The sequence below is a fragment of the Podarcis raffonei genome, chromosome 17 (assembly GCF_027172205.1).
Source record: "Podarcis raffonei isolate rPodRaf1 chromosome 17, rPodRaf1.pri, whole genome shotgun sequence".
Taxonomy (NCBI): Eukaryota; Metazoa; Chordata; class Lepidosauria; order Squamata; family Lacertidae; genus Podarcis; species Podarcis raffonei.
The window spans coordinates 34,996,827-35,004,697 of NC_070618.1; the positions used below are offsets into that span (position 1 = coordinate 34,996,827).

Sequence of the window (7,871 nt, forward strand, 5' to 3'; positions counted from 1 at the left end):
CCTCCTGCTGTTGCCACGCCGCCGGAGCACGATTTCTGTTCTCATCCTGAAGCAAAGTTCTTAACCTGAAGCACTATTTCTGGGTTAGCGAAGTTTGTAACCTGAAGCGTCTGTAACCTGAGGTACCAATGTACTAAACAGTCTGTAGGATGAGCCGCTGCTGTCAGAGGCCTGATGAATACCTCCAGTGCCAGTCCCCGCCCACCCCCAAAACAGGCTGCCTCTAACCTAGAGCCCCCCTTTTCTTACACAGAAGTACTTCCTGTGGGGGGGGGGGAAATGTCATGCTAGAAAAGCAACTTGGGAAAATGGAGACAGATCTCCTCAGCTAGTATTTGATGCAGATGCTCAAGGGTTTAAAATTTGAATATTTGTCCATAGGGCTTCTAATGAAGACCCTCACAAATTTGGGCAAGGAGAGAGAGAGAGAAGCGCTGAAGAAACCTGATGGGAAAGGAGAATCTGGAGCTGCGCATGGCACGGTGCGCCTATGCAGTTTTGCCACATCAAAAGCTGCGTTCCCGTTCCCGCCTGCCCTCCTAGCGACACAGCCAGGCGTCAGGGTCCCCTACATACAGTTGCGACCTCTCGCTCAGCAAGCGTGGCTAGCTGCCTTGGCGGCACACACCCCTGGCTCTCCTCAGTTTCCTGCCCCAGTTTCTCCAGACGCAAGGCCGATTCACCGGCAGGAAATAATTCCCTGAACTTCTCTCAGCCACCCACACCTCACTCCAGGTCAGGGTGGTTCAACATGTGGCCCTCAATTCCTTTTTTGACTGCCCTCAGCAACATCTGACCGCCCCCTCCCCTCACACTGCCTTCCCAAAGCCTGGCACCCTGCTTAACTGGCAGGGCAAGGGCAGGCGTCAAATTTTGGCCTCGCTTCTCACCTACCCCTCTGCAGCAAGGCAGTGTGCAGCCTTTGGGTTGCATGTCAAAGTACTCTTGTGGCCCACGTGGTACAAAACGTTGGGCCGCCCTTCTCCAGGTTATCAAGAGACCCCTCTTAAGCTGGGAAGGCAAAGACCACGAGACCAACATCACCCAGGCTGAGAGGATCAGAAGCACTCTCTGTCCCAACTTAAGCAAACAAAGGGTTGGCCACTTAGGGCATTTTGCAAAGGTGGTGCCTGCAAATCACTCAATCTCTGTGCTGCCCTTCTTGAAAGGAAAGGGCCTACGAAGGGCAAGATGGAGTCACAACCTTATCTTCTGCTTCTTGCTCCATCTACTACAGAGTCACCTGAAGTAAGGAATACAGAATGCCTCAGAAGAGAACATGAAAAACAGAAACAAGTCAGAAGGGTGGGGTGGGAATGTGCAAAAGGATCTTACTAAATGCCAGAAAATCCGGCAGAAAGTATGTTGGAGAATAACAAGGCGAGAAGGACCGGCAGACACCACCGAAATCCCACACTGTACTGGGAACTGTGGGAGGAGTTCCTCCACAAGTGGGGCAGGAGAACTCCTGGCTCATAAGGCCCATGAAGCCACCAGACTGAGCTCTTGCTACATTTGATGCAAAACGAGAGCCGTGAAAAAAATCAAAGGCCGCTGAGAAATCTAAAGTTCGTGTGACTCCAAAATCCAAATTTTAAAATTTCCAAAAATAAACACCTGGTTTTGAGAGGAATGCCAGCAATCAACATTTTGGTAGGGTTGCCATAACTGGAAGAGGGGAAAAGAAGACGGCCCAAGCTGCTGCCAGCCTGAGCCAGGGAAAGAGGCGTGCGGGGCTGCCGCCGTGCCTGCAAGCCTCTTTCCCCAGCTCAGGCTGGCAGTGGCCATGGCATGCAAAGGAGCCTGATCCCGAGCTGCACCCACCCCCTGGAAACCTGGACATTTCCTTTAAAATGTAAAAATCCACCTGGATGAGCATGTTGGCCCCCAAAACGAGGAAATGTCTGGGTTTCCCCAGATGTATGGCAACCCTGTATTTTGGTCATAAGGATTCACTTTCAAGTGAAGCAGCTGCTACTCCTATAATTTAAAATAGCACCTTTTGGATGACATTTGGTCCGTTCTTAACCTGAAACTGTTCTTAACCTAAGATACCACTTTAGCTAATGGGGCCTCCCGCTGCCGCCACGCGATTTCCGTTCTCATCCTGAGGTAAAGTTCTCAACCCAAGGTACTAGTTCCAGGTTAGCGGAGTCTGTAACCAGAAGTGTTTGTAAGCCAAGGTGTTTGTATCCCGAGGTACCACTGATGGTACCAATGATGATAATAATAATAATAGGAGGTCCCCTCCTGGGCCAGCAGCAACTGCAAACTTCTGAGAGCAGAGGAATTACCAAGAGGGACCCCTCTGCTGATATATATAAATAACATGAAACATTAGAAACAACAAATAATGGGTATTGGTCAAAATCCTCTGCTGACCTTAAGATCCAAGAGGATCTGCAGGGAAGATCCTGGACTGTTTAAGGCGTTAAACACCAACACAAGCACCTTGGATTGGGCCGAGAAGCAAATTGTCAACCTATGCAACTTTTTAAAACAGGAGTTACAGTGGTACCTCAGGATGCGAACGGGATCCGTTCCGGAGCCCCGTTCGCATCCTGATGCGAACGTAACAAGTGACGGCACGTCTGCACATGCGCGGGTCGCGTTTTGCCACTTCCGCGCATGCACATGACGTCATTTTGAGCATCTGCGCATGCGGCGAAACCCGGAAGTAACATGCTCCGTTACTTCCGGGTTGCCACGGAGCGCAACTCAAACGTGCTCAACCCGAAGCACATATGTGATCTAAATGGAACCCCCACCAATAACCAGACTGCTGCATTTTGGACCGACTGAAGTTTCCAAGTCATCTGAATCCAGTCTAGAGTAGATTCAAGTAATTCGCTTTCTCCTGAAGCTGAACTGCCACCACTTTCTCAACCACCTCGCTCAAAAGGGGGGGGGGGTAATTGCCACTGGGTGATAGTTGTTTTAACCCTTCTGGGTCAAGGGGGGTCTGCTTAAGAAGGGGGCACACCAACGCCTCCTTTCTCTCTAGTGAAGCATCAACCACTCCCAGCCAACCCCCTGCGGCTAGTTTTAAGAAGCCAAGATGACCAAGGGTCAAGTTTGCTATAATCTAAACTGATCAAGATGAACACAGTGCTCTAGACATCTCCATGGGACTTGGCATCCAAGTATGTCTGAAACTAAGCAATACTGTCCTTAAAGTGTCTTGCAAGTGAGGTTACAGGGAATGAGGCAGAGGGCCTTCTCGGTGGTGGCGCCCGCCCTGTGGAACGCCCTCCCACCAGATGTCAAGGAAATAAGCAACTATCTGACTTTTAGAAGACATCTGAAGGCAGCCCTGTTTAGGGAAGTTTTTAATGTTTGATGTTTTATTGTATTTTTTATATTTTGTTGGAAGCCGCCCAGAGTGGCTGGGGAAACCCAGCCAGATGGGTGGGGTATAAATAATAACAATAATAATAATAATAATAATAATAATAATATGTGTGGGGAAACAGCCTATAAGTGATTTAAGTAACTATCTTTAACTTTAAGTCAAGTAAAAGGCAGGTACAGTGGTACCCCGGGTTAAGAACTTAATTCGTTCTGGAGGTCCATTCTTAACCTGAAACTGTTCTTAACCTGAAGCACCACTTTAGCTAATGGGGCCTCCCGCTGCTGCATGATTTCTGTTCTCATCCTGAAGCGAAGTTCTTAACCCAAGGTACTATTTCTGGGTTAGCGGAGTCTGTAACCTGAAGCATCTGTAACCCGAGGTACCACTGTACAGTCATACCTCATGTTATGTTTGCTTCATGATACGTTTTTTCAGGTTGCGTCCTGCAGCGACCTGGAAGTACTAGAAAGGGTTACTTCCGGGTTTTGCCACTCGCGCCTGCGCATAAGGCCAAATTGTGCCAGGCGCCTGCGCAGATACGGCGCTTCAGGTTGCGGGCTTTTCATGTTGCGAACAGGCCTCCGGAACAGATCCTGTTCGCAATCAGAGGTACCACTGTACTTAGTTTACAAAAAATTCTTATAAAATCCATTGACCACTTTTTCCTTTCGAGCCTCAGTGGGCAGCAAGTGTTTGGGGGGGGCATGGCATGTAGGTGCAGGAGAGGAAGAGGGGGGTTTGTGTGCTGGCTTCATTGTGGTTGGCAAAGGCCTACCACCATTCTTCTGCCAGGGAACTGCAGCCCAGTTCAATGTGCACATTCTGCAGTTTCTTCCACATGCCACAAGCCTACTCGAGAGGAAAAACTTAGGCTCGAGTGCCCAGATTTCCCCAATTAATTTCTGAGACACTCAAGGGGAGCTATGCCCCTCCTCCCTGCCGGCCATGCTGTCTGGGCAGATGGAGTCTGTCGACAACATCTGGAGCTGACCCCTTACAACCTGAGGGGCATATGTCCTGGATGCACCTCCAGGATCCTGCACCCCAAGCCAGATCTCTTGATGACATCACCAGGGATCCCGGGCCACGCCCATCACACGGGACACCCTTCAAAATACTGCCATTCCAGAGGGCCCGCTTGAAATCGCTTCCGCAGCCAGTTGTGCCCGACCCTAACTTTCTCCCTTCCCCGCCCCACGCCCCTCCTCTTACAGCCCCACGGTCCAAAGAGGCGCCTCCCCATAGCCAGCCACCCTCTCCAGCTCCCCACCTGCCCCATAACAAAGCCACAAAACTCTGGCCAAGATGCATTTTCCCACCAGGTGCAAAGAGCTAAAGCAAAACCACCTCCCAATTCGACGAAGGCAGAGCCCCCTCCCGCCCCTGCGCTTTCCTCCTCGGGGGCCTGAGAGGCCCCCCCCCATATGCGCCCCCCCCGGCTCGCCGCTCACTTTCAGCTGCATCAGGAGGATGACTCTTGGTGGAAGTTAAGGATAGGGGCCTTCCTGAGCGGAGAGCAGGCGGAAGGCCGCCCCAGCCAGGGAGCCCGCAGCTCGGGCCTGAGCCCAGCACCGCCCGGCGGCCCACGCAGGTTGGGGACGAGAAAGAAGAGTCGGAAGCAACAGGACGGGCCCCTGGCGCCGCCCTCTGTGCATGTGCAGAAAGCGGCGCGGGGAGCGCGGCGACCACTCACCGGCCCGCGGCTGCCCTCCTCGCCGCCGCCGCCTCCCTCGCCGGCCTCCGCCGCCCGCGCGGGCGCTCCGCTCGCCCTCCATTGCGCACGCCGCCGCCGCCACTGCCGCCGCGGGAGGGAAGGCAGGAGCGCGGAGCGGAGGGAGGAGGCGGAGGAGGAGGAGGAGCGCGGGGCTGTAAGTCAGCATGACTAAGCAAGAGAGGGAAGCGGCCGCCCCGCTTCACAATAAGAGTCCCCCTCCGGCCAGAGCCGCGCAGCTCGCCCGGGCGCGCCTGGATTGGCCGAGGGAGGCGCGGGGAGGGCGCGCAGGGAGGGCGGAGAATCGAGCCTGGGCAGAGGCGGGAGGGGAGGGGGGAAGGAAGGAAGGAAGGAAGGAGGACACGGGGCGGGGGGCGACAAGCAGCTGCTCCATAGCTGTCAACTTTCCCCTTTTCTTGCGAGGAATCCTATTCGGAATAAGGGAATTTCCCTTTTAAAAAGGGGAAACGTTGGCAGCTATGAGCTGCTCCCCGTGCGCAGCCCTGAAAACATGCGCAAGTAGCAACACGCTCCGTTGCCGTCCGGAGGTCTTGCTCCCAGGGAAATAGGCGTAGGATCGCAGCTTTCGGTGCAAGCAGACGCGATGCGCTCTGCCTTTGCTTCTAGCTGCGAGGTGTAATCAGACGCGTGTCTTACTTTCCCTTTCTCTCCCCTGCTGCTCCGGATGGACCCCCCCCCCGCGCCCGACCAGCCCTCGAGCAGATTTTGAGGGTGCCAGCGGGGAAGGAGGCAGTTAGGTTGCGCACGCGGAAGGGCGCAGCGCTCGCGGAACAGCTTTGGAACCATAGGAGCCGAGGTCCTTTCGCTTCCTCCAAGAAAATATTTGAGGGGGTCTGCCTGCCCAAATTTTATGGGCATTGCCCATGGGCGTAGCCAGTGTTTATGTTAGGGGGGCAGGACTTTTGCTAGTGGGGGCAGAACCGAGCTATCTGCGACTCAGTCAGTCATTTACTAAGTATATTTATTTACTTACTTGATTTAGGGGGGCAACTGCCCCCTGCAACCCCTGGCCAGAGAAGTAGCTAGGTGATCTTGCGTCCCTGGCAGAACTGTCCAGATTACGCCCTCCCCCATTCAATTCACCCTCTATTTAAAACCTTATGAGGCAATAATCAATATTTTTATTTATAGACATATTTGTGGACATATTTTTCAGCCGATTTTGCGCCCCTCCCCTCGACTATACCCCTGGCTGGGGCCCACCTCACCACCCCATAGCTACAGTGCTGCCCCGGGCTATGACTTTATTAAATTTTATTCAAGTTGGCACCCCTGCTTGCAGCATATGGGCAGGACTGACCTAAAGAGCGCTGCAGGAGGGCACCCCTCCCCTTTTGCTCCCCATTCCCAAATCATCTCAGAGGGTATATGGCAGGCGGGGGGGGGGGAGGTGAGCAGAGTCGTTCTACCTGACAAGCACTGATGGGACATTAGATTTGGATTGATAACACATTGTGCATGCTGTTAGACAACAAAGGTCTCTGGACAGCTTACGATAATGAAAATGGTTGTTATTGTTTAGTCGTTTAGTCGTGTCCGACTCTTCGTGACCCCATGGACCAGAGCACGCCAGGCACTTCTGTCCTCCACTGCCTCCCGCAGTTTGATCAAACTCATGCTGGTAGCTTCAAGAACACCATCCAACCATCTCATCCTCTGTCGTCCCCTTCTCCTTGTGCCCTCTATCTTTCCCAACATCAGGGTCTTTTCCAGGGAGTGTTCTCTTCTCGTGAGGTGGCCAAAGTATTGGAGCCTCAGCTTCACGATCTGTCCTTCCAGTGAGCACTCAGGGCTGATTTCCTTAAGAATGGATAGGTTTGATCTTCTTGCAGTCCATGGGACTCTCAAGAGTCTCCTCCAGCACCATAATTCAAAAGCATCAATTCTTCGGTGATCAGCCTTCTTTATGGTCCAGCTCTCACTTCCATACATCATATTGAGTGTAGCACCTTAACAGCATCATCTTTTACAATTTTAAATAGTTCAGCTGGAATACCATCACTTCCACTGGCCTTGTTATTTGCAGTGCTTTCTAAGGCCCATTTGACTTCACTCTCCAGGATGTCTGGCTCAAGGTCAGCAACCACACTACCTGGGGTGTACGAGACAGCCATATCTTTCTGGTATAATTCCTCTGATGAAAATGGTAGTTCCAGCTATGAGCAATAAAATATCCTCGTAAGAGCAACGAATAATCTTGCAGAAGCACCAAGAAGTAAATAGGATTTAGATTGTAAAATGAAGTTTTTCAAAAGGCCTGAGGAGATAAAAAGTTCTTCACCTGGGGCTGGAGAGACATCAGAGAAGACACCAGGTGAGCGTCTGAGGGGATGCCATCCCAGAAATTAAAGGTAATGGGACCCCTGACCATTAGGTCCAGTCGTGGCCGACTCTCGGGTTGCGGCGCTCATCTCGCCTTACTGGCTTCCAGGTTGTAGCCAGCATGACTAAGCCGCTTCTGGCGAACCAGAAAAGCGCACGGAAACGCTGTTTACCTTCCCGCCGGAGTGGTACCTATTTATCTATTTGCACTTTGATGTGCTTTCGAACTGCTAGGTTGGCAGGAGCAGGGACTGAGCAACTGGAGCTCACCCCGTCGCGGGGATTCGAACCGCCAACCTTCTGATTGGCAAGTCCTAGGCTCTGTGGTTTAACCCACAGCGCCACCCGCGTCACTTCCAGAAATTAGGAAGGCCTATAAAGATCCATTGCCTCAAGTCAGGTTTTTTGCCACCTTAGCAGTGCTTGAAAGCAGCAGGTCTATTATTTTCATGGTGATTTGATGGG

General features: G+C 52.4%; 1 protein-coding gene across 1 annotated transcript in view; it reads right to left on the reverse strand.

The window, feature by feature from the left end:
• Positions 1–5,152, reverse strand: part of KEAP1 (kelch like ECH associated protein 1) — a 19,485-nt gene extending 14,333 nt beyond the window's left edge. The window contains exon 1 of the mRNA XM_053370593.1: positions 5,046–5,152. The gene's annotated coding sequence lies outside the window, so the exon portion shown is untranslated. The remainder of the gene's footprint in view (positions 1–5,045) is intronic.
• Positions 5,153–7,871: the final 2,719 nt, after the last annotated feature.